General features: G+C 35.0%; 1 pseudogene; it reads right to left on the bottom strand.

Moving 5' to 3' along the window:
• Positions 1 to 23596: 23596 nt before the first annotated feature.
• Positions 23597 to 25822, bottom strand: LOC131056193 (endoglucanase 17-like; annotated as a pseudogene).
• Between the last annotated feature and the right edge of the window lie 1212 nt (positions 25823 to 27034).

Below are 27034 nucleotides of genomic sequence, written 5' to 3'. Positions count from 1 at the left end.
TTTCTTTTGTACATCTCTTATTTGTTGCTCCAAATTATTCTTGGGAGGAGATTGATTTCTTGTAGCATACCCCATGTTTGAAACACCCATTTGAGGAGGAACTTGTTGCATGTATGGATGATACTGATCGTAGACATGTCCATATGGAGGTCTATATTGTTGTGACATATAAGGAGCACTTGGCATAACTTCTTGTTGGGGAACCCCATATCTGTTTTGTGTGTATAAACCATATTCAATAGGCCTTTCATTTTCCATTGTGTTGCCCCCAATTTTGACATGAGGTCTCCTTGTGTCAAAATTTTGAGGATGTCCTTGAGTATCTACTTGTTTTGACTGATCCATACCTTGAGCATTTGTTTGAGCATAAGGCCTCCATAATGGTCTTTGAGTGTAAGTATCATATATTTGAGCTTGTGTATGTGGGATTGCTGGCTTTTGAAGCAAAGCTGATGGTGACTCCGGCATCATATTATTCGGTCCTCTATTTCCTCCACTATTTGGTCTCCTTTGATCCATGTTGGGTTGAGTTTGTTGTGAGGGTCGACTTTCCATAAGTTGAGATAAGTCAAAATCATGCGGTATTTTAGCTCCACTATGTGCCATCATGTTTAGAAAGTATTGTCGATCTCTCCTCATTATCTCTTCAACCAATCTATTGAATTGAGGATTCATTATGGATTCTTCTATGTCTGCTGATAGTATTGAAGAGTTGTCCACGGTGTCATTGTGTGTAGCATTGTTGTTTATAGTGTTTGCGCTTTCCACATTTGGATTGTGTCTATAAACATTCATGTCTGGTAATGTAGTGTGCTCAGGATTGTAGAATAGATCATTGTCATACTCATAAGAACTCATGTTTACGAATTCTTGAGCTTCTTTAGCTATTCTCCTAGATTTTGGAAGGCGGGTTTCAACCATGAACTAGGTGTTAGACCAAGATGTGAGAAACTAGATGAAAAATGACGAGAGTATGGAAGACGAAGAGTTGTATGAAGTGTAAATGAATCTTGAGGTGTACTTGCAATGTCCAAAGTGTAAGACCAAGTATGTAAGTAGTAGAGTAGGTGTGACTTCCAAAGAGAGGATAGTTTCTCTTGATGAGGTAAGCTAACCTTGACTCTAAGTAAGACCAAATGAGACCCAAAGGTAAGAAACCTTGATGAGGGACCACTTAGCAAAGTGTAGTAGTATGTAGTGTGTTGACAAAGTATGATGAGGACAAGCAAGTGACGTTTTTGACTCAAGTATAGACAATTGTGAATGTAAAATGAGGTATGAAGCAATGATGTACTGTGTGAAACCTTAGAACTGGCTGAATGCTAGATGAAACCTGAAGAGACAACCTAAGAAGCTCAAGTATGCCGAAACTGATTTTCTTTGTTTGCTTGACTGTTAAAGTTTTCAAATCCTAACACAGACGCCTCTGTATACTTCACAGACGCTTTTTCCAGACACAGACGCTACTCTATTTGACGCAGACGCTGATAAAAACACAAACGCGCTTATCTGACGCAGATGCGGTTTGAACAAACATAGACGCGTTTCTGTAACCTTAGTGCAATTTTTTCTATCTGTGAAGTTGTTTTGTTGTGACCAAATCTTATTGCTCGACTGTTTTTCATGACAAGAGGACACAATGTTGATGACTCAATGTTTGCAAACTGTTTAGACTCCAAAAAGTGTGTTGTTTGATGTAAAAAGTTTTTGCATACACTTGAAGACACAAAAGACACACTGTTTTGCTGTTTTGTCTTGAATGTTTGAGTGTTTAGCATAAGACAAGCACAATTCTTAGGGCTGGCCAAGACAATAGTTGTTGATCCCACATAGGGTTTTACCCCCGAGGCTATGCTATTCAGAGCGGATACTTAGATGCTTGACCTCACTGGCTCCACCCTCGGCACTCACTTCTCGGGTCAGCCAAGCATCAGTCTCCATGAAAACTCCCCATGGCGAACTTTGTATCTCTACTAAGAACCATATGTGTGTGGGCCGCTACCAGAGGTCCGACCTCCTGCCTCAACAACTAGAAGGATTTGGGCTTCTAAAACAAAAAGGTGCTAGTAAGGGCATCCGCTCGTGTGGCCATACATGCGGCACTTTCAGCTCTGGAAATACAGAAGGCTCCCAGCCGGTAGGGGTTACGCCCTACAAATGATCAAATAAATTTGATCAAACGGGTTTATGGGGAGACATAGTGTCGGTATGAACTAATCAGCACACGTTATTCATAGTTTTCACCATGAATACATTTGATTATAGTGGTTTGGATGAGGTGGGTTTTCCTTGCTACCACTTGGGTCGTTCTCTTCTCACTAGTAGTCCTAATGACCACACGGGAAGACAGGCCCTCTAAAGATTGAACAAAAAGAGCATATTGCTCAAGACACAAAAGACAATGATTCAATTTTAGTGCACCAATTGAAGTGTTTGCTAATCTATGAAAACAAGGCACACAATAAAAATAACAAAACCCTAGCTAAGGCCCTGCAAGAAAATTGTTAGTAGTTTGGGTTGTTTCAAATGATAACCCCTTCCTGCAAACACACAAGTTAGGTAAATTTTAGAAAACCCAAAAGAGACTTTGTGAAAAGGGGCCTTCAACAAAAACGTATTTGCCTCCAAAGCAAGCTGCACAAACTAGGTTAGCTAGATCTGCAAGTGTTAGCCGAAAATAAACCAGATCTGAAACCCTAAGTACAAAATCCGAAAACCCGAATCACAGAAAAATTGAAAATTGCCAAACAAAAAGCACAGACGCTGCTATACCAGACACAGACGCGTCTGTATGACACAGACGCGGTTCTGTGATGCACAGATGCGCTCAGAGATCACAGACGCTATTAGATGACGCAGACGCGATATGATGCAGCACAGACGCGGTTCGGAATCACATACGCACCTTTCGGAAACCTGCAAAATAAAAATTGACAGAAACACAGACGCGATTCCCGATATCTCAGATGCTTCTGAAACACAAAAACGCGATCTGAACACTTGCAGATGCAAAAAAAAACCTAAATGTCGTCGAAAAATTGTCCGATCTGCAACTTCAAAAATGCAAAATCTGCAACAAAAATGTTAAATGCAAAGGGACAAGTGTCCCACCGGGCGTGCCAAAATGTTTATGGTGAAAATGGATAAGAAATAACAACAATATTGCAAGGCTAAAATGAATCCAACCACTAAACCCTAGCCTAACAATGAACAAAGATCCACCATAACATATGAAGATAACCTAAGACAATGCAAAATAACCCAAAATCACAAAGATTATACCATCACATGTCCAATAGGGTTTTGATCTCTATTCTTCATATCTCCATTGATCTTGCTTGATATATTTTCTCTCAGATTTTTATATGCACAAGAGCTCAACAAATAATGGAATGTGGTTGCAAGTGGAATTGTAGTGTAGCTAAGTATTCCAAAATCAGTCATTAGGATGTGTCATTAGGCTGAGTGATTAGGGTTTGATAATGAAGAAAGCATCTCCTTAAATAGAAGACACAATAAGAAATGGAGGGTTAAGATTGAGAGGTGTAAAAAGAGAGGTAGGCTAGGATTAGAGGGTAGGTAAAAGAAATACCAAAATAATGAAAGAGGTAGGTAGTGTATGAATTAAGAGATGAATGACATGTGTCATGTGTAGAAAAAGATAATGAATTAATTAAATAAATAAAAATTTATTTAATTAATAGAAGAAGTAGGACAATTAAATAAATAAAATATTTATTTAATTTAGGAAAGGGATAATTTAAATAAATAAATGTATTTATTTAAATGAGAAATAAGGCTAGAAGAGGATAAATGAATTAATTAAATAAATAAAAATTTATTTAATTAATAGAAGAATTAGGCTTAGATAATTAAATAAATAAAATATTTATTTAATTAGACATGACAATTTTGAGTGTCAATAGGAGCAATGGAGGATTCCAAATTCAAGGTCAAAAAGTTTAACGACCTGAACTATCAGTTATGGAAAATGCAAATGGAGGATTACCTATATCAAAAGGATTTGTGGCGGCCATTGGAAGAAAAGGCAAAGAAAGCGACCACAATGTCAGATGAAGAGTGGGACATCTTAGATAGAAAGGCATTGGGATCCATTTGATTGTGCCTTGCACCGTCTGTAGCATTCAATATAACAATATGAGAAACCCTCGGCTTCGAATAAGGTATTTCTTATGAAACATTTGTTTAATTTGAAAATGAGCGAGGGAGGATTTGTAGAAGAGCACTTAAATGAATTTAATACAATTACCAGTCAACTGTCTTCGGTAAAAATTACCTTTGCAGAAGAGGTTAGCTCTCTCTTGATTTTATGTTCTTTGCCAAAAAGATGGAATAGCTTGGTTATGGTTGTAAGTAACTCTATCTCTGGTAAAAATACTTTGGTATTTGATGATATTGTTGGTGTTATCCTAAGTGAGGAAATGTGAAGGAAAAGCACAGGCGAGACTCCAACATCATTGGGTAGTGTTTTGAATGTGGAGAACAGAGGAAGATCAAAGGAAAGAGGAAAAGGCCCCGGGAATGAGAAGTCACGAGGGAACTCAAAAAAAGGACACTCTCAATCTAGAGGAAAGAAAGATTGCTAGTACTACGGAAAGCCTGGTCATCTAAAGAAAGACTGTTGGTCTCAGAAAAACAAAGAAGGAGACAAAAATGAAAATGATAGTAAGGAAGCTAATATTGCAAGTAATACTTTACAAGATGCTTTAATCTTATGTTTGGATAATGTTAATGATTCCTAGGTAATAGATTCTGGGGCTTCATTTCATGCTACACCCCATAGAAAACATTTTCTAGATTATGTTCAAGGTGATTTTGGACAAGTATATTTGGGTGATGATAAGCCCTGTCAAATTGTTGGAAAAGGAAAGATAAAGATCAAGTTGCAGAATGGAAATGACTGGTTTCTGCAGGAGATAAGACATGTTCCTAATTTAAGAAGAAATTTAATTTCTGCTGGGCAACTAGGTAGTGAAGGTTGCATAGTTACCCTCTCAGACAGTATGTGGAAGGTCAGTAAAGGATCATTAGTAATAGCTAAAGGTGCGAAGGTAGGCACATTATATCTGTGTACAGGTAACACTTACTCTACCCTAGCTGCTACAGATAAAGTTATTGCAGGGACAACAACAATAGATGTTGCAAGAACAGATTCAATAATGTGGCACCATAGGCTTGGGCACATGAGTGAGAAAGGGATGAAAACCCTTTACTCCAAAAATCTATTTCCAGGACTAAAGAAGATTGATTTAGAGTTTTGTGAAAATTGTGTTTATGGTAAACAAAAAAGAGTCAGATTTCTCAAGGTTGGGAAAGAGAAGAAGAGTGAGAAGTTAGAGCTTGTACATTCAGATGTATGGGGACCGACTCAGGTATCATCTCTTGGTGGCTCTTGTTATTATGTTATTTTTATTGATGACTCAACCAGAAAAACATGGGTATATTTCCTAAAACAAAAATTAAATATTTTTTGAAACTTTTAAGAAATGGAAAGCTTTCATTGAGAATGAGACAGGGAAAAAGTTGAAGTGTCTCAGATCGGATAATGGAGGTGAGTATTGAACCAAAGAATTTGAAGATTACTGCTCTTTAAATGGGATTTGAAAGCAAAAGATAGTTCCAGGAACTCCACAGGAAAATGGTGTGTCAGAGAGAATGAATAGAACTATCATGGAACATGCAAAGAGCATGAGATTACATGCTGGATTGCCCTTACATTTTTGTGCAGATGTTGTACATACTGCTATCTATTTGATAAATAGAGGACCTTCAACCCCTTTGGATGGTGGTATTCCAGAGGAGGCATGGACTGGTAAAAAGGTAAATTATTATTTTCTAAAAACCTTTGGTTGTGAAGCTTTTGTCCATGTTGATAAAGAAAATAGAACCAAGCTTGATGCTAAATCTTAGAAATGTACCTTCATTGGATATGGGATAGATGAATATGGCTATTGGGTATGGGATTTTGAAAATAAGAAAATAATTAGAAGTAGAGATGTTATATTCAATGAGAAGGTCATGTATAAAGAACAGATGCAGGAAAAGAAGCATGAATAGGACAAACAAGAATATGTGGTGTTGGATGAGATTCCTGAAAATGAAATGCCATAGGTACCTAATGCTCAACAACAACAGATTGTCCCACAAACTCCTGCAAGTGTTAGATGTTCTACGAGGTCAAGTAGACCTCCTGAATGATTTTCTCCTTCTTTGTATTCTATTTTATTAACAGATTCTGGTGAACTAGAAGAATATGAAGAAGCAATGCAGGTAGATGCCAAACAACAGTGGGAGCTAGGCATGAAAGAGGAGATGGACTCCTTGATGAAAAATAAGACTTGGGACTTAGTCCCTTTACTTGCAAAAAAAAGAGCGTTGCTTAACAAATGGGTTTATAGGCTAAAGGAGGAGGAAGGAGGTCAGAAAAGATATAAGGCCAGACTTGTGGTAAAAGGTTTTGCATAGAAAAAGGGTATAGATTATGATGAAATATTTTCTTCAGTTGTAAAAATGACTTCAATTAGAACTGTACTTAGTCTTGTGGCTATAGATGATTTACATCTTGAACAATTAGATATCAAAACAAATTTTTTCCATGAAGATTTGGAGAAGGAAATTTACATGTTGCAACCATAGGGATATGAGGTCAAAGGTAAAGAGAACTTGGTGTGCAGATTGAAGAAAAGTTTGTATGGCCTAAAGCAAGCATCCCGACAATGGTATTTAAAATTTGATAGTTTCATGGTTGAACACGGTTATCATAGATGTCATTCTGATCATTGTGTATATTTTAAGAGATTGGATAATGACAGTTATATTATCCTGTTGCTTTATGTTGATGATATGCTTGTTGCTGGGTCTAACATGCAACATATAAATGATCTTAAACAGAAATTAGCCAGGTCATTTGCTATGAAGGATTTGGGTGCAGCTAAGCAAATTCTCGGTATGAGGATTACACGGGACAGAAAAAATAGAACCTTAAATTTGTCCCAAAGTGAGTATATAAAGAAGGTGTTGAAAAAATTTAACATGCAGGATGCAAAAGCAGTTAGTACACCTTTGGCTAGTCATTTCAAATTGACTAAGGAGATGTGCCCAAAGGCACAGGAAGAGGTTAATAAAATGTCTAACATCCCATAATCATCAGCTATTGGCAGTCTGATGTATGCAATGGTATGCACAAGGCCAGATATTGCACATGCAATGGGAGTTGTGAGTAGGTTTATGAGTAATCCGGGTATGGAACATTGGAATGCTGTGAAATGGATTCTTCGGTATTTGAAAAGAACTACTACGAAGGCATTATGTTTCAAAGGATCTAATGTTGCTCTGAGTGGATTTGTTGACTTTGATCTAGCAGGTGATATTGATTCATGGAGGAGTACTACAGGGTATGTTTTTACTATAGGGGGAACTACAGTCAGTTGGATTTCTAGGCTACAAAAGGTTGTTGCACTTTCAACCACTGAAACTGAGTATGTTGCTGCTACAGAAGCCAGCAAGGAGATGATTTGGTTGCAATGTTTTCTGGAGGAGTTGGGTCAGACACAAGAGGATAGCCCATTGTATACTAATAGCCAGAGTGTCATTCATCTTGCGAAGAACTCTGCTTTTCATTCAAGGACAAATCACATTCAGCTCAGGTACCACTTCATCTAGACTATTTTGGAGGACGGTTAGTTACAGCTTGAGAAGATTCACACAAGTGAGAATCCTGCCGATATGTTCACGAAGCTAGTTCCACATGAGAAGTTGATTTCTTCATCAGTTTCTATTGGTCTTCTTGATTGATAATTGTGGAATTTATTCCAGTCAAGTCCTAGTGTTTTATCTAGTGGATGCTACATGTACAATGGTGTCGTGTAGTATCAGTCTCCAAGTGGGAGATTGTTTGGTGTGGAGCTTGATTAGTCTCCAAGTGGGAGATTTTTGAAATGTGGTGACTGATCAACAAAGTATTGTACACTCAGCACGTATCCTCACTGGGGTTCAAGACTGGGCTAGGCCGTGGATAGGGTTTCGGGGGCGGGAGCCCCCGAGAAATTTTTATTTTGCCATTTTTTCGTTGATGAAAACTGACATTGTAATAAAACCCTAAAAAGGTCGACTTTGTTTGTCGCCCTAAAAACACATGTTATAAGTGGTTGGGATGCTTAAGGCATTGTAAGGTTGATGTACTATTTTTGTTGGATAATAAGAAAGATTGGATGGCTATGTATGCTCGACGTAACCCATTCTGGGTGAACCATGTTAAATCCCTGTGTTATCTATGTCCTGTTTAATTTCTTTATCATTTGTATTTAAATCTCCATATAATTGTACTTAAGTTTACTTAGGATAATTTATTTCATAGTAGTTTGGATATGAGACACTTGGGTGTTTGTGCCACATTGGGATAGTGTGTGTAGTAGAATTTCCACCTTTTATGGTGTCAATCTTATCTTGTTGTTACATTCCACCTCATGTGGAATATTTTATTCTTTCTCCTACCTATTCCCACCTATTTCCTAACTACCCTTGTTTCTTATTGAGCCACATGTCATGTTTGTGCGCTCACATATCCATATGGCCTTGCCTATATAAGCAGGCTCATCTACATTGTTTGTATGGGCAATCAATTCAACATATTGTAATGATCCAGTTGATCATATTTTGCATCTTGATAGAATATAGTTTATTCCTATCATATATTTTGTCTCTCTTATTTGTGCTTTCCATCGCCTCTAGATCTTGGCAAAATCTCACAGATATTATAAAAATATATATTAACTTAATAAGCTTATTGTATACTATGTTTATTTTTATTTATTATTAATTTATTATTTTAAATTATTATTTAGATATTATATATTTTGATATCGCATTTTTAAACTCTATTTTAGTTTTACATTTTAGATTTAAATTTAAAATTATATAATTATATTTTGTGAAATTAAAATAAAAAATATTAGAAGTAGTTTAGTTTATAATAATTTTAGTTCTTTTAAAAAGTGAATATTGTAAAATAATTATATTTTGAACTTTTTTCCTAGTTCATACAATATTTTTAAAATATATTTTATCATTTTTAACTATATCAAATATTTATGTTCTTAACTTTTTAACAATTTCTTGATTATGTTTCTAATAATTATTTTATAATTCTAAAAATAATATTTATTTTGGTTAATAATTAAATTTGTAAACAATGTAGAGATAGACAATTGAATATAATGCTCTCTCTCTCTCTCTCTCTCTCTCTCTCTCTCTCTCTCTCTCTCACACACACACACACACACACACACACACACACACACACACACGCGTGTGCGTGCCATGTTTCTCGCTCCCTATCTCTATCTTTATCTCTCTCATTGACACACACAAACAATCCATATTTCTCCCTTTCTATCTCTATTTCTCTCTCCATCTCTCCTCTCCTTATTACTTCTCTATCACCTCCTCTCTTTCTCTTTCTACATCCCTCTCTAACCATATCTTTATCTTTCTCTCTTTATCTCCCTCTCTCTCATTATCTCCATCTTTCTACCTCGCCCTCTCTCTCATTGTCTCCATCTTTCTACCTCGCCCTCTCTCTCCCAAGTTATAGATATCTGTTCCTCCCTACTTATCATTCTCCCTACCCTCCTTATATCTCTCCCTTTGTCCCCTCTTCTCCCTATCCCTCTACCCCTCATCTTCTCTCTCTCCCTTTACCTCCCCCCTCTATCTCTCCCCATATCCTTACTTTGATCATTTCATATCCCTCCATCTCTCTCTCTATCTCTAGATATCTATCTCTTCCAACTCTCTCTCTCTCTCTCTCTCTCTCTCTCTCTCTCTCTCTCTCTCTCTCTCTCTCTCCAACTCCATCTCTTTCTTCCTCTCTATCTCTATCATGTAGCTCTATATCTTTACCCATCTCTATTTGTCTCCTCTAACTCTTCCCCACTATTTATCCCTCTTTCTATCTCTCTCTCTCTCTCTCTTCCCCTCTCTCTCCTCTCCCCATTACAAACACAATAGAAGCATAGACCATATTGGTAATGGAGCTTGATATTAATGTACTCCTTAAATGCATGCAATAAATAGACTAATTTTTTTTTCTATTTGACCTTGGACACCTCTTCGGCATACCCATTGCATACCAAGGTGAAAATGCTAGTAATTAACCCTTGAAAATGGCATAAGAATGGGAAAATTCTTAGGTTTGAGATTGGGTTGATCAATGGTGTGGATTAGATGAGATATCAATGACTGCTTGATCAAATTATTGGTTGAAAGATTGTGATCAAATTGGTTGGGAGATTGTGATATGGAGGGTGGATGAAAAAATAATAAAATCAACAAACACCATTATACCATATTTGAAGAAACAAATAAAAGTAATCCTTGAGAATACAACACTTGTTCAGGGAAGACAAGGTTGGGTAATAGGGAGAACTCATTGTCGCACTTTCCATGATGCATGTAGGTTGTGTTTTCAACCACACAATGTACATCAATACGACTTTACTAGAAAGGTCAAATAATAAAAGGTTACAAATCCTTTATTTGATGGACTTTCTCAATTAGACTCCACCAAATCTAGAATTTGATGGTCTATATGCCCATTTTTTCACTTTTAGACCATATATATGATACTTCAAATTATTAATTCACCATAAAATGATATATTAGGTAATACATATTATATAGGATTATAATTTTTAAACCCATATATATTATTTTAGAATGTTTATTATAAAAATACAAATTTATTTAGAATATTTTAAAATGGTAGGATAGAGTTGTTTCTATTTTTATAATATTTTAATATGAATTTTTAGAATAATTTTTTATTATAACTAGAAACAATATTTTTTATTAGAAATTTATTTTTTTACATATATTACCGATTTATTATTGTTTCCAAAAAATTTACACTTTTTTAATTTATATAAGATATCAGAATGAAAGGATAAGGATTTTCATTTCTTTTCAAGAAACAATATCTACATTTTAATTAACATATTTTTGTAAACAAAATTATAGACAACCACAATTAAAAAAATTTAAATTACTATTAAATTCTTTGGTAGATAAAACAAGTGTTGCAGAGCAATGAAGCTCGTGCATAGGAGTACAAGGTCGGTTGTGTGGTTGTTTTGAGTTGTTTGCAGACCTAAAAGAAGAAATTAGTTCTTTCATGGAGTATTCCCCTAGATATTGATCAGAGAAAGGACATAATGACGAACACTTCTAAAATGTAGCCACACAAACAATATAGTAATAATTACTTTCATTTTTGTATGGAAACAATAGCCCTAGATTTAGATGAGATTGAAGCAACTCTTACACTAAAATATGGAAGATTTAGAGAGAATCATTAAAATTCAGAAAGGCCAACTGCATTGGATGCAGGAGTCATACCTTATAACGATGATTCAGTAGTATTTTCTTCAAAATTATCTATAATTAGTCATGGATCTCCTCATAGAAACTGCCAATTATACTAGATAGATACTTTCAATGCAAAGATTAACAACAAAATGAACTTGGGAGTCTACATAGCATCTATGGATTCAAATGATCTTCTCAACTTCACAAACAATTATGAAAGCTATAGGATAGTCCAAGGATAGTCTAACAATAGAGAGAAGGCAATTACGAAGGCATATTACTCTAGCAGATACTTCTTCTACCTTGGGGTATGGGGTATGTCAACATTAATCTTAGAAGAATGTATATATCTGATTTTGAAGCTAGAAAAGTAATATATGTGTCGTATCCCAAATTTTGTCCAAAATGAGATTCCAAATGCAATATGTGATCAAGAAAAAAAATGCCAAGACCCATTGCACACCACATGGAAGAGGTGTATCATTTAAACGTTGTTTTGACAATTTTTTTAGGTATTTTATGTAGAACACAGAATATAAATGACTTCCTAAATGCATGGAACTAGTCACAAGCAAGGTCTTGAGCAACCAACTAGGATGTGTATGACATAAAGATAAATCTCATAAAACATAAATATTAATCTAGGAAAGATGTTGTACATTAATATATCTAATAAACATGAATATCAAAACAAAAACCAGATAATCACATAACAAGTACATCTCCAAAAGTAATTTCAAATTGCATAAAACAATAGCAATTAAAATTTAATTTGGAGTTTAATATAATTCTAACACAAAATGAGGTATGGGACATGGCACGAAAATATTTTGACATTTTAAAATTTCACACTCCGTCAATATTTCTAGAAAATATTCTACCTAAAAATATTTGTATAGTAGAATCTTAAGTGGCAGTAGAATATTTGAATTTTGAACACTGGACATTCTGGAATACCCATTCCTAGCTTGTACTTTGCCTAATCTCCTATTTTCTAAAAATACCCTGCCAAATTGGGAGAAACGTATGTCTTGTCCTTACATTTATTTCATGGGCTGCCAGGATTATAGGATATGGACAAAATGGATCCAATAGGCAGGTGTACAACCAAACACCACAAAATTTTCTAGCATCCCCCAGCCTGTACCAAAAGAGGGGCAAGGTACAGATCTACAAAATCCAGAAAACTCCAAAGCTCACAACCAACATCCTCACTGGTAAAAATGAGAACAATATTTCGTCATAAATCTTGCAGTTAAAATTGTTTTAGCCATGCTAAAATCTAATTATAGAAATAGACCATATGAATTAAAAGGTATAGAAACTTGAAAGTGAAATGTGTTATACGAAATTGTTCCAATTGAAACCCTAACCACTCATTTTTTCAAGCAAAAGAGTTCTTCAAAGATTTCACATGCTTTTCTAAAATAATTTTTCCTTTAAAAAACAATAGTACCGCTCAGTGCCCTCGTATCTAGTCTTCGTATTGTGCACATAAAGCTGTGAATCCTAGAGCCCCCTATTTTACAATGGCAAAGAGGCACAAAGGGCTCTGAACACTTAGGGTTTTATTATTTTATATTTCAGACCAATAATAACCACATAATAATGAAAACTAACTATAATGTGGTAGAGAGGTACAAATGCATCTGAAAATTTAGGCTTTATTCTTTTGTGTGAGAATTTAGATTTAGAAATTTCAAGAAAACTTAAATTGCTACAATAGCTTCTCGAGTTTTCAGATGCTTTAAAATTTTGACCAGCTTACAAATGCTTAGTGTTATAATTAGAATGTGATTGCAAACATACGACCCTAAAAAAATACTATTCCAATAGAATATTAGAGAGCTTTCTTAAAATATCTATGTGAAAACAAAGAATCTACAGGGTTTGTGTCAGTACATCCGACTCATCACTAATGTTTTCAAAATTTCTATGTGAAAAGTGAAACTAAAAATCTGAGGTAATCGGTCAGGACATTCCATCCATTAGTACAGCTTTCAAAAATATTTGTTTTTAAAATGAAGTTAAAAACTTAAGATATTTGGGTTTTGAACATCCACTCGACCACCCAAAATTGAACAAATCTTTACCAACTTAATGCATTATTTATCCTTTAGCATTTTCTGGGGTTTAACTTCTAGATCTTCTAAGAAACATATTTAAAAAATCCTTAAGTGCTTTATTTAAAAGATGCATAGGGGGAAAGAAGGAAACTTAACTTGTAGATTGAGGAGCTAAAAAATTCTAGCAGTTATAGTAATTTCTGGAGGATATGCACTTGATCTGAATGCCATACTGGAATATTCAACTTCTTTAGGGTTATTTTTTTCTAACTTTTATGGTAAAAACTACATGATTGTGAGAGACCAGTCCCATAGAAGGCATATATTTTATGCCTTGAAACATCAAGATGAAGCTCAATATCCTCAAAAACCACGTAAATTGGGCAACCATGTAAATGGGACAGTTGTTTTTTTGTATTTTCCATGAAATCCCACAGGATGTTGTATTCGGGATGGTTACCACAGGTGTTCTCTCAATACACCATCTCCAAAAGCTCAAAATTACCGCTACCTTATCTTGGTTTCAGCTTTACTCCTTGATACCCTTGCGTTCTCTTGTCAGTTTTACGTATTCAAAGCACATATTAAGACTATTGACTTGAGATCAATGCAGGATGTTTCTGATATAAATGTTGGCAGATATAGAAACTTTTATATTAATTGCTCCATTTGATAGTATGGAGCCTCTAGGTAGGTGGATAGGAGAAAGTAATGCCAATGAAATCCTCCTTAATTTTGACTACATATACTAATTAATTGAATATCCCCTCGTAATCTAGACAAGATGGATTCTGACTTAAAGCCTTACTAGGTAGCCATTTGCAATGCTTATACAACTTGTTCTTAACTGGGCTTTAGTGTGCTACTTCAATCTTCTGATTTACCCTCATCAAAATCACCTTGGGTTTTTTATGGCTTACCTCTAACCAATATATTTTGCAAGTGGTTTCTAGCTATTAGGGTACTATTTCCATCTAATCATGACTATATGATTAGTTTATATTAGGGTACTATTTCCATCTTTAGATAGTTCAATTTATCCTATAAGTAGGACAACTATATAGGCATATCTTATAACTAATGTTCCTATGTTCAAATGTGCATATGATTATAAGAGCTTATAGAGACTTACCTAATATATAGTAAATATATACAAGGTCTTATCCTTACAAGTACATTGTTTCATTTGAGATATTTACTTTTCATGCATGTTTTTAATGCTACATATCTCAAAATGTATAAGACCATCTTACCATTCACATGTGTATTAAGGCGGGGACAAAATGAATTGGTAAAATTTGCATACAATGCCATTTTACTTTTTTCTTTCCCTACCTATTTTTTTGCAATGCTTTCATCTATAGAGACATTGACAAATGATATATGATATAATCTTAGGTTGCCAATATAAATTACTTACACATTTGACCAACTAAACACAAATATATATGGTTGCATGACTAACTATTGATATATCTGATCATCAAACAAAGTGAAGAAAAGTAACTTACAAATTACACAAAGATAATTTATACCACAAATATAATTTACTTCATTATATTCTACTCATTTAAAGACAAATTCAATTTACTATATTATTTTATTTTAATTTGCAAAATCACTTTGCTTTTAGGGTGCTCATGGTTGTTGAAAGAAATATTTGGTTTATAATAGAAATATGTGTATAAATTTTTATTCAATTTAATTTTAATAGTGTAATTCAAATTCTTATATTTGATTTCTTAACCATATTTTTTAGAAATAAAAATTATCAAAACTTATATATTTATATAAAAATATCACTCTATTTACAATATTGTAAATAAATAAAAAATATTATTCTCACAAAACCTAAAAATACTATCAATCCTAAAAATTTGCTCCTATGACACCATTTTTTCTAAACCAATCATATTTTAGATAAATCATTTCTACAATAAAAATACAAATCGAAGTTTATTTTGAAAACAAAAAATTGATTAATTGAACTTCACAACTAAGAAATTAGAGCATTTATTTATAGAATTAGTGAAGATAATATAGATTAAAAAAACAATAAAATATTTTTAATTTAATTATTAATAAATTAAAAATTGAAATAATTAAACTTGAACAAAACTATTTAATTAGCAGTGACTTGAAATAGACTAATTAAATAAACAATTTTATAAGTTTAATTTTTATTACACTTGAAACTACTACATTTACAATGATAAATTTTACTTTTTTTTGTGCTGATAGATAGACACATTTTATTTTATCTTTTATTATGTTGATAGATGAAGCAATTTTATTATGGCAACTAATTTTCTTATTTGTTTTATTTATTACTTTAATTTTATTTTTATTAGTTTGCTAATTATTTAGAAAGTAAGATTTTTTATTTTATTTTTATGAGATTTGTTGTACATTTGCTATACACTGATCTCTATCTTGATTTTTAAATAGAAACAACAAATAATTCTATTAGTCGTAGTTGTTATTTACAATTTTCTACATATTTTACATATATTTTTGAAATAAAATAATCAAATGTGTTTAAAGGAGTAAACTAAAGTAACAGTCTACGGTATATATTTGATCCAAAACGCTTGGAATGCATGCAGACCATCCCGTACAAGAGTTCCTTGCAATAATTTATGTTTTAATCATTTAGTACCGTCAAATTTTAAATCTTTTAGTCATTGAGTACAATTTTTAAACAGATAACATTGGCATTTGTGTTTTAAGCGTAAAATTGTTCTGCAGAATAAGTTTTGGTTTGATGAGAAATCTGTTTTTAGTTCATAAAAGAGTTATGAACTAGAGATAAAATTTGTGAATTGTCACGCGAACACATTCAAATTTACTGAGATTGGCAGCCGATAGTAAGTCGTTCAAAAAGAGTTATGTTAAATCTAAAATATACACATTAAAAAATATGTCAAATACGGTTCAAAAGTTAATTCTAAAATATGCTTATAATCGCTGTGGGTATTTGGAACCATACCCAACCATGTATGACATATCCAGAGGATTGGAACCCAGTATATAGTCCACCTGCCACAACATAAAAATCCTCAGAATAATATCTGGGTTGTAAGCTAAAAAGCATGGACACTGACACTTACTAAAATCTTTAGAAAACAGGGTTTAAAAGAGTTTCAAAATGACTTTTAACTATTATTTCCATCATGACTATAGTTTTGACACTTCGCTATTCTTTTCAGTAACTGTTCTACATACCTGGCGCTTTGCTATTGCTCCCATCTTACGAAGGATGCAGACGTCACTGTCACCCCCCCACAAGACACTAGTTGTTTGGAGGAGCTGAGGTATTTTGCATAGTCAAAATTACATACTGCAGATTAACTTCAGGTAATAAGTAGAGAAGCCCTCCTGTTCAAACATGCACACTAGTGTTAGGTTTTGAGGTGCCAATCACAAGAGTGGCGGGCATTCAAAAAAGTAATTTTTCACCTACCTGGTGTGTCTTTAGATCCAAGCATACCTATTTGCAGTCAATCCAAAGCATTTTGTAGTAAAACATCCACTCTAAAAGCTTCATCTTCAATAGTGTAAGACAAAAAAAAATTGAATCAAAAAAAAAATTGAATCAATAAGAAGATAAGAAAAAATTTAAAAAGTGAAGTTTATTGGTAACTACAACTAAAAAAACCTTGAAATTTATCAGTACCCACACTTAGTTCCAATAATATTTTTTGGGGGAATGCTAACCATGCAAAAATCCCTTCTTTTGGGATGGTCTTACTGCTCCAAAATAGCTTAGTTGGTATATCCTATTTTTCTTGATTAGAATTACTGACTAGGACTTTGTAGCCATCTTTAGAATTATACTGCCCTGTTTTGGAGGCTGCTCAAACTAGAGTAGCTTTCCCTCTTCTAGGGTTGATATTTCTTTCTTTTAAGTGGTCTAAAAGTTGTTCTAATTCTTCTCGTAGGATTTGCAATCCTACCATCGGTTTCCACCTCCAACTTTGAATATTCAATGTGCTATCCATTGCTATGTAGTCACTAACTCAATGACCCTGCTATTGGAAGATTGAGAGAAGTAGCAACGGAGGGATATCTTCCCCATGAGTCATCCCAGAAAAAGCTAGATGAACCATCATGGATATCCCAAGAGATTGACTCTGACCCATGTTGGCATCTAATAAAAATTTAGATGCCAACATTCTAACCCATGTTGAGTTAGGGTTTTTAATAAACTTCCAAACTAGTTTTGCCCCTAGGACTTTGTTTTGCAATTTTAGATCCTTTATACCTAAACCCCCCATTGTCTTGGGTTTGATTATTTTATCCCAAGAAATTAAGGCAACTTTTTGCTTTTCCTCAATGTTTTGCCAAAAAAAAATCTCATCTTCTTAATAATGAAGGAATTTGCACTAGCTGCTAGAGATAAGATGGATAATAAGTAGGTAGGTAGGGCCAAGATCACTCCTTGAATCACAATGAGTCTTCCAGCCCATGATAGCCACTTCCCCTTCGAGGATTTTGAGTTTTGTTCCATTTTTAACTTTAGAGGGTCCCAGAATTTGGTATTCCTTAGTCCTCGATCTATTGGGATGCTTAGATGTATACATGGGAGAGTTCCTGCTCTGCAATCCAGGATTTTTGGAGTGGAAAAAAAAAACTTTGAATTTTTCTTTGTTTCTTATTTGTCCTGAGGCCTTTCCAAAAGATTCTAATAGTAGGTTTAGATGAGATGCTTCCTATACTCTAGCTGCACCCAAGAGGAGGTTGTCATCATCAAACTATTGATGAGTGACTCCAAAATTTGTGGTTACCTTGATTCCCTCTAGTAGATTATTAACTTGTCTTTTTTTAATTGCCCTTCCTAAAGCTTCCCCCATTATGATGTAGAGGAAAGGAGATATAGGGTCTCCTTGCTGAATGCCCCTAGAGGAAGAGAAGAATCTTGTTGGCTTTCCATTTATGAGAATTGAAAATTTTAGTGTAGAGATGCATTCATAGACCTAGTTGATCCATTGTTTGGCAAAGCCAAAGGCTTGCAATATTTTGCAAAGGAAGTGCCAATCTACATTATCATAAGCTTTTGAAATGTCTAACTTAATTATCATGTCTAGTCTATTTGTTCTTTGAAGAGTGTGGATTGCTTCTTGCGCCACAATAACCCAATCAAGAATTGAGTGGCCTGGAACAAATCCTATCTATTTTTGTGATATAATTCTATCCATGAGAGGCTTCATTATGTTTGTCATGACTTTTGAAAGGATTCTATAAATTGTGTTACATAGAGAGATGGGTCTAAAGTCTCCTAGATTTGTTGCTTTCTCTTTTTTTGGAATGAGGGCAATAAACGTGTTATTGATTTCTTTGAGTATTTTACCTGATCTTTTGCATTCTAAAGCTTCAATAAGTTGTTGACCCAATAAGTTCCAACAATTTTTGAAAAAATCGGTAGGGAAACCATCCAGACCAAGAGCCTTTCCAGAGGGAAGCTGGTTTAGAGCTTGAAATACTTCCTCCAGATTGATTTTCTCATTTAGTTTCTGATTTTGGTCATCTGTTATAATCTTAGGGATCACTTCCAGAAACTTTTCCTGTTCAGTCAATTGAGAGCCTTCAGTATTGTTTAATAGGTTGAAGTAATAAGAGATGATCTCTTTCTTAATCTCTTCAAGGTCCTCTATGGTTTGATTTTTCTTTATCTCTAGTTTTGAGATCCAATTCTTGCTCCTTCGAAGCTTTGTAACATTATGGAAGAACTCGGTGTTTTTATCCCCCATTATGAGCCAATTCTCTCTAGAATTTTGTTTCCAAAAGATTCCTTCTTTTGAAAGGATATCCTCATATTCCAAAAGGAGGTTCTTTTCTTGATCCATACCCATCGAGATGATCTTGTCATTTAGAGATCCCAATCGCTCTTCCAAAGATTTTTGGATTGCAAAAAAGTATTAAAGTGGTGGGCGTTCCATTGTAGCAATTTATGCTTTACTAATTTCAACTTTGAAATAAAGCAAAAGAGTTTTGATCCTTCAAATACTTCTTCCTTCCACCAATTTTCAATCAAGGCTAGAAAATTTGGTTCTTTCATCCACATATTCTCAAACCTAAATGGAGATCTGGAGGTGACTTGGCTACCTTGAAGTGAAAGAAAAATAGGAAAGTGGTCTGAACCTGAGTAGGGGAGCATAGCACAGGCAAGGGAAAAAGCAAAAGAACAGAGATCACCCTGCCATAAGAATTTGTCAATTTTTTCTGCAATATTGCTGAAGCCTTTCCTTCTATTTGTCCATGTAAAAGAGTCCCCTGAATCTATTTCTAATAATCCATTCCTATCAATCCAATCATTAAAATCCTGCTAAGATCCACCTAAGCAGATGATGCCTCCCCTTTTGTCTGATGCTTTCCTAATGGCATTAAAGTCACCTCCTATGATGAGTTTTTCATTGACCAATTGAGATATGACTCCATCTAAAGAAAGCCATAAAAGTCAATTTTTGAGTGAGGACACTGGACCATAAGTTTTGATGACAAAAAAGGAAGTATTTGACTGAAGATGAGTGATTTTGGTTAGCAGCCAATTTCTGCTAGAAACAATGCCCTCCACTTGAACTTGAGAACGCTTCTAGATAATCATTAGGACCCCAGAAGCCCCTTCTAAGGCCATTATAAATTGAATTGATGCATGGAACAAGGAGATAATTTCATTACCAAAAGAGGCTTCTTGCTAACAATCCAATTTAGTTTCTTGCAAGAGAATGATATCTGCATTGACCAAAAGAATCCTTCTTTTGATCGCCCTCTATTTGTTAGGGGAATTGAGTCCCCTAATATTCGAAGATAGGATTTTCATTGTTGTTCAAGAAGGGGGATTCCCTTCCCTACTTTCCAAAGGTTTGGTAGTTTTGATTGATTCTCCACAACTCCATCTTGTGCTCTAGCTTCAATGAGGGATCTGTGACCCTTTTAGGGGGGGAAAAGCCGAAGTCTGGTTTCTCCAAACCCTCTAGGTTCTGTTGCAAACCTAGTTTCCTTTTCTCCTTGTTCTGAGAATACAATACTACTAGGGGAGTATCTAAGACTACGTCCAAGTCTTCATCCTCTTTCATGAATTCCTAGAAGATTTTTTGGGCATTCTGATCCATGGTCAAATCTAGGTCTCGTGGCATTAAAGGGGATGACAACAGGAGTAGATAAGGGATCTCCACTAGTAGATTAAAATATTGTTTTATTGGAAAGATTTTTGAAGAGGGAGAGGTCTCAACTTTAGATAGATGTGGCTCATCTTCCTCCTCTAAATTTGCTTTAATGTCTTTGGCAATAACTTCCTCTTCCCGTAAGATGTTAGCAAGATGCATGGGTTTACCTTTGCATTGGAACTCGTCTTGGTCTCTTTCACCTAAGTTTATTCTTTCTTTTGGGAACCTTTGCAGGATGTTGAGAGAAAATATTGAAGGCACCTCTGCTCAGAGAGGGAGTTTTCTTCTGTCCAAACAATCTCCTGGCTGCCTTATGGGGTTGGATCTTGACAATCGGAGATAAAATGAGGCGGAGACATCTTAAAGGAGGTGTTGGAAGAGGCTGAGATCCCTGACCTGAAAGGAATTGGATCAACTTACCTGACTTCTCTCTTCGAAGTCAATTTAGTCCTAGGGTGTGAAGCTACTAAGAGTCTACTGGAGCAGGACATACAGGCCAAGGAGCCAAGTCTCTGTTTTCTTACTGCAAAGGAGTATCCTTGTTTGCCAAGGCAACATCCAATACAGGTGGGCTCGAAAGACTTACCATTTGCTTGTCCACCCTCTATAGATCTAATCCATCAATGCTTGGCTCTGGTGTTGGATGTATTGAGTTCATAGCTCCCATGGTGGCTACCAGTGAACAATTTTTAACTATTTGATTTTAGAGGACACATTTGCTAGGGATTTCCTTTCCCAATCTTAGCATTTTTTGTTTCCATCTACCTACTTCTGAAATGATTTCTAATTTGCTATAAAAATATTTCTTAAGGTCAATCTCAACATATATGTTAGCTACATCCCCTTTGAGACCATTCAGAAAGTCTGCCTCAGTCCCAACTAGAGATCCTAAAGCATCACCAATCCTCAAAAGAGCCTCCGAGCACCAGAAATCAGATGGGAGACCCACTAAAGAAAGCCAGATTGGAGTTTTCTCAAATCTATGATTCATCAGATCAAAGCCTGGATTCCAATCGAAGAAGTGAAAGGTCGGGCCTTGAAAGAATAACAGACTGCCACTTAAGATTGCATTCTTCAGTGTTGAGTCCACACATTCTAGGAAGAAAAAATCATTTTGTAACAGTCTGGCTGAGATCAAACCCGGGAAGGAAGAAGTCCACCAGGCAATAATCTCTTTGCTATTCCCTCCACTACCCCACCATTGCGTGAAGAAGGCATTTTCTTTGAATCGAGTAATCGTAGGATTTAAAGAGTTTGAGGGTAGCACAAACAACTTGCTTCCCATGGATTTCCTATTCCATTTTTGAACCTTATTGTCAAAGGGAGGGATTTGCCATGGGGGGAAAGGGTTTTTGTAACTCGGAGCCCTCTGACCCCTGAATAAGGGTCGCATGGATGAAGCTACAGGTCGGGCTTGCGAGGGATGATGATGAGTCTAGTGATGATATGACAAGGCTTGCTTGGGTGAAACGAAGATCTGTTTCTTTGGAGGAATAGGGATACTATTTACGCTTGTTGCTATTTTCTTGGCCCAAGAATCTAAACTTTGGTGCTTAGAGGCTTGTTGGATAACAACAAAACGACGAGGGAAGACTAAACTCTTTGGATGAAGGCGTGAATGAAATCTAGTTCAGAAATGGTTCTAGTTGTTCTGAATATGGAACCCTTGATCCTTGTGATGATTCTGGAAGCTCGTGGTATTCTGAAGACCCGACTAGTTGTTTTGATTCTAGCTCTTTTCTCTGAGATTTCTGAAGACTAGAAGAGTTTCTTTGAAGAGCCCACTTGCTCGGAAACCTTCGGTTTGAATAGTGCAATGCATCAAAAGAAAGGTTCTCGGTTGCCATGGCTCTGATAGACACTGTTAAAAGTTTTGAGGCAAGGCCGTTGTTTTCAAAATGTGTTTTTTAATTCAATTATTAATAAAACTACATAATTAGATGTTACTTGAAATAGACTGATTAAATAGACAAATTAATAAGTTAAATTTGTATTACACTTGAAATTGTTGCATTTACACTAAATTTTATCTTTTATTGTGCTGAAAGATAGAAGTAATTTTAAAATAGCAATTTTTTAATTTATTTTATTTATTATTTTAATTAAGTAATTTTAAAATAGCAATTTTTTTATTTATTTTATTTATTATTTTAATTTTATGTTTATTATTTTGATTTTTTATTTTATTTTTATGAGACATGCTGTACATTTGCTGTACACTGATCTCTATCTTGATTTTTAAATAAAAACAACAAATAATTCCATTACTCATTACTTAAAGATTACTTTTTCTACATTGATTTTATATTTACAGTATTTTACATATATTTTTTAAACAAAATAATCAAATATGTTTTAAGGGGTAAACAAAAGTAGCAGTCTAACGTATAAATTTAATCCAAAACGTTTGGAATGCATGCAGACCATCCCGTTCAAGAGTTACGAATCTCGAGAAAAATTTCTTTGCAGTTTGAAAACTTGCAATCATTTATGTTTTAATCATTTAGTACCGTCAAATTTTAGATCTCTAAACAGATAACATTTGCATTTATGTTTTAAGTACAGACGGAAAATTGTTCTCCAGGATCAGTTTTTAGTTGATTGCAGCGGGCTTTGCGTTTAAGAATCAGTTATTAGTTGACGAACTAGAGATAAAATCTGTTTCCTTCGAACAGAATACTCATTACAGTTTTTAATTGTCACGAACACATTCAAATTTCCTGAGATTGGCAGCGGAAAAAAAATATACACATTAAAAAAATGGGAGGCCAAATATCATTCCCCAGAGCTTACACTAATCTCAAAAATCTTTATCATGGTTCAGAACCATTATTGTTTATTCGCCCACCAAAAAAGCACAGCATAAGCTTATGGTGGACTAAGGCTCCAACTTTGGGCCATCCTCACAATAGGCTAAGCTTACATTTATTAAATTCTCAGTCTATTGATCATATTATTGATAGAGAGTAATTAATCTGTCTAAGAGCGAGTAGAATGGGCCAAGTAAGCCAGAGAGCCAAGTAATGGAGCATTGATATAGGTTGTAGGTTCAGAGTGTTGATAATCATGTCTGTCATCTGGAAAGTGATAATTGGCATCTGGGCCACCCACAACTGCTCCGACCAAAAGATTTGGATTAGAGGCATTGCTATTCAAGAATTGGAAGCCCGGAATGCACCCAATGGCCTGTGGGTGTTGGGCAACTGAAGGCAGAGATGAGCTTCTGTGGTGAATTCGTTGTGGGTACTTGGAACCATACCCAACCATGTATGACATCTCCAGAGGATTGGAACCCAGTATATAGTCCACCTGCCACAACATAAAATTCCTCAGAATAATACCTGGGTTGTAAGCTAAAAAGCATGGGCATTGACACTTACTAAAATGTTTAGAAAACGGGGTTAAAAAGAGTTCAAAAAATGACTTTTTAACTATTATTTCAATCATAATTATAGTTTTGACACTTCGTTATTGTTTTCAGTAACTGTTCTACATACCTGGCGCCTTGCTATTGCTCTAATCTTGCGAGGAGTCACTGTCACCCCCCCAACAAGACACTAGTTGTTTGGAGGAGCTGAGGTATTTTGCATAGTTCAAAAGTACGAAGGATGCAGATGTTACTTACTGCAGATTAACTTCAGGTAATAAGTAGAGTAGTCCTCCTGTTCAAACATGCACACTAGTGTTAGGTTTATAAGTTCAATCACAAGAGTAGCGTGCATTCAAATAAATTAATTTTCACCTACCTGGTTTGTATTTAGATCTAGGCAGGATAGCACAGACATATTTGTCAGCAAGACTTTTGAAGTCTCGAAGAGACTGCATTTATCTACCAGGAACTCCTGCACAGTACAAAGCATACCTACTTGCAGTCAATTCAAAGCATTTTGTAGTAAAACATCCACTCGAAAAGCTTCATCTTCAATACTGTAAGACAAAAAAGTGAATCAATAAGAAGATAAAGAAAAATTAAAAAAAAGCGAAGTTTATCAGTAACCACAATGAAAAAACTGAAATTTATCAGTACCCACACTTAAAGTTATTATACCTTTGATAAAAGCACTCGGGCACCAACATTTTTATTGAATCACCCAAATAGATTGTCTGATTCATCAGCTCCTAAACTCTGGCCGTTTGCTTGAATGTAGTTCAAATATTCGGCATTTTTAGTTGCCTTGTGCAACCATGCAGCTCCCCATAGCAGTTCATCCTAAGACAATGCCCCACAAAATCAATTCAACCCTAACATTTTACTATAATATAATCTTAAAGAAATGCATACCACATTTAGTTTCTTTACCAAATACCCAGAATAAGAGCAATAGAATGGACAGATTGCAGACTTAAGTGCGTTGATGTAAGATCCTCTGTGCTTATCAGCGAAATCAAATACCTAAAAGAGAGTTTTATGAGTTACTGGACAAGAAACAGTATTTCTTAAATCTTTCAAGCTGCTGCCAAAAAGTTACCATCATGGAAGCATGAATGAGTCTCTTGGAGTAGGAGGGGTCTGTTTTACGAAACACTAGGAATGCAGCTGCAAGTGCTGCAGCTGTTTCGGCAGCCACATCTGAGCCAGGGTTTTGGCTGTCAATTTTATAAGCAGTTCTGGCAGTGTCCATATCCTCTGGCCTCTCCCAGCATTTGTGGTCATTGTTAGGATCCCCAACCTAGATAATTTCAGTCAAGCCTCAATAATGTATAAACCCTAGAGATAGAAATACATCATCATGACTGAAAGCATTCACATGTTGTACCTGAACATATATGGTGCCTAGGTGAGAAGTAGTCTTGACAAGATAATCTGTGGCCCAGCGTATGGCAGTCTTTGCATTGGAGAGATCACTGCCCATGAATCCACCAAACTCCAAAACACCCCAAGGCAAAATTGTGGTTGTGAAGGCCATTGGAAACCCAAACTTGACATTATGTCCCGCATCATGGTAACCTCCTGTCAGGTCCACCTGCATTGCAAGGCCAGGGATTAGCAGTCATCACATTTACAGAAGAAGGAAAACATAAACTGAAAAACAAGAAAGCAAAAACAGGACATCATACATGGGCAGAAGCACCATCAGAAAGACCAGAGTCTCTTCTCCACTCAATGCGTTGATTGGCAGGGAGCTTCCCAGAGCGCTGGCCTTCAAAGAAAAGGATGGCCTTTGACAAGGCCTCTCTATAGTTATGGTAGTGGTGATTGCTCATTCTTAGAGAAGTGTAGTTGGCTTTCACCAACATCACAACACACAACAACAGCAACAGACTGAAAAAACTCATTTTAACTTCAGCAAATACCCAACTGAATCAAATTGGACGCTTCAATTGTGGCTTGAGAGTCCTGGGCAATGGGGATTCGTAGGGCAGAAGAGGCCTAATGGCGACGTAGTAGCAATGATAGAAATTAAATTTTGGAGGTCAAGAATCTCCCTCGTAAATCACAGAGTCGATATGGAGGGAGGGAGCCGAGAAAGGTGAGATTTTCAGAACGATGAATCTCAAGAGGAAGCATATGTCCCAACGCCCAATCATTAATCTTGCCGGTTTCCAAAGTCACCGGCTTTACCGGGCGTGTTTCTTCTGTCTTGCGTTTCTCTGATTGTTTGTATATTGATTGTTTGTATATTGGAGTTATTGCGACTTAAAATTAGTTAATAGATTTTATTTTTTATTTTAATTAAAGTTGTCTATTGTTTTTCTGTATTTAATGATTTTAACATATAGTGTAAGACGTATCAGAGGATAGTCTTGTTATTTGATCTTGTAGACTATCTCTTTAGTCTTGTGTTTGGTTTCTATTTAATGATTTTAACATTTATTTAGGACGTACTGGATAGTCTTGTTATTCCTGTTTCTCTCAATTGATTTTGTACTTGTGAGTGAATTATCTTATTGGTTAAAATTAGTTAGAAGATTTTATTTTTAAGTTGTTTCTCTGTATTTAATGATTTTAACATTTACTCATATGACTTAATAGGGTTAAAATTAATTAGATGATTTTATTTTAAAGTTGTCTATAGAATAATCTTGTTATTTGATGTTGTGGACTATCTCTTTATTTAAAATCTACTTAAACCCTAATCTTATCTTAGAACACACCTCTAGACTATCCTATTATTTAAAATTTATTTTTAACACTTAATATTAGCATGGAGGAGCAAACCTGAATTAAAATGTAAGTGTGGCCTATCTAGTTATTTATCCTTAGAATACATATGTTGACTATCTTGCTAGCATATATATCTTTTAAGAAATCTATATAAAAGAAAGTGAACAAATGTCTTCAAAATCTATTTAATAATCCTAATGAAATTATATTCTATATTATATTATACAATCTTTATTGAAAAAAGTTAACCTAACTCTATATCTATTATATATAGATCTATAATAATATAAAATTTAATAATAATATATTTC

Source organism: Cryptomeria japonica, chromosome 5 (assembly GCF_030272615.1).
Source record: "Cryptomeria japonica chromosome 5, Sugi_1.0, whole genome shotgun sequence".
NCBI lineage: Eukaryota > Viridiplantae > Streptophyta > Pinopsida > Cupressales > Cupressaceae > Cryptomeria > Cryptomeria japonica.
The sequence above is the reverse complement of the archived record's forward strand: the minus strand, read 5'-3'. Positions and strand labels throughout refer to the sequence as shown.